The sequence below is a fragment of the Orycteropus afer genome, unplaced genomic scaffold, assembly GCF_000298275.1.
Source record: "Orycteropus afer afer isolate SDZICR_OR568_19922 unplaced genomic scaffold, OryAfe1.0 scaffold00849, whole genome shotgun sequence".
Classification (NCBI taxonomy): Eukaryota; Metazoa; Chordata; class Mammalia; order Tubulidentata; family Orycteropodidae; genus Orycteropus; species Orycteropus afer.
In genome coordinates, this window is record NW_006922436.1 from 356,453 (window position 1) to 357,529 (window position 1,077).

The 1,077-nt window shown below is 29.5% G+C and overlaps 1 protein-coding gene across 1 annotated transcript in view; it reads right to left on the reverse strand.

Annotated features, from left to right (window-relative positions):
* CDH9 (cadherin 9) overlaps window positions 1-1,077 on the reverse strand; it is a 141,298-nt gene that overhangs the window by 79,315 nt on the left and 60,906 nt on the right. The window lies entirely within an intron of this gene.

Genomic DNA, 1,077 nt, shown 5'->3' on the forward strand with positions numbered 1-1,077 from the left:
CCTGTCTAGTACCTAAAAGCAAGTGTTCTAAAGCCAGAAAGACTGGCTTGAAACAAAGCTCAATTGATACCTAAGCCATATGTACAAGTAACTTTATCATTATATCTCAATTTCCTTCATAATATTATCATAATAATTGCAATGATTATTTGTGTTGATAAGTAATCATGTTAAAATAGATAAACCATTTAAAATCGAGAATGGGCCATAGTTAACACCCAATAAATGGTATCTATCATAATTAGCATATTATAATGTAGTTGTGTTTCTATATGTTTTTTTTTTTTTTTTCATTACAAGACAGTTTAATTACCTTTCTATCCTTAGGACCAAGATTTTAATGATTCTTTACAAGTTATAGTGGAAATAATTGGATAACTCGCACGCCTATTTTTTTATATATTTTTTAAATTGTATTATCTTGTTCTTCAAATATGTCCCTTTCTTTGGTTGGATTTTAGTATCACATTCTTGAAATCCATGTAAAAATGTTAATAGAAATAAACTACTATATGACATTTCTAGTTGTATTTGTCAATAGGAGTGCCATTGAGATGATTTATGTTGTCATTAAAAGTATTTATATATGATCCACATAAGAAATTTTCTAAAATAAATAGATTAGGAAAAATTTAGTTAATTGAAAATTGTTTTATTTTTTTTGTTTGTTTGTACTGTTACCTTCTCCTCACCTCCCACAACACTTAGAATTATGCACACAATAATTTTATCTCCTTTTCTTTGAAAGGAAATTCAATGTACAAGTATAGGCATTGCGCAGATTCTATGTTATATAACTTTTGGCTTTGCTAATCACCAACATGTCCATGGAAGGAAGATGGTCAATCAACTTCCATAAATATTTACCACCTTGGAAACCCAGTAGGGGTTTCTATGAGTCAAAATCAACTCAATAGCAGTGGGTTTGATTTGGTTTGTTCACTGATTGCATTTTAAATACATTGCCATCATTTTACATAAACTTTCTCTTTGAAAATTACCTTAAACCTTTGTGAAAATTAAGACGATAAACCAAACTCACTCCCATCAAGTCTAGTCCAACTCATGGTGACCCAC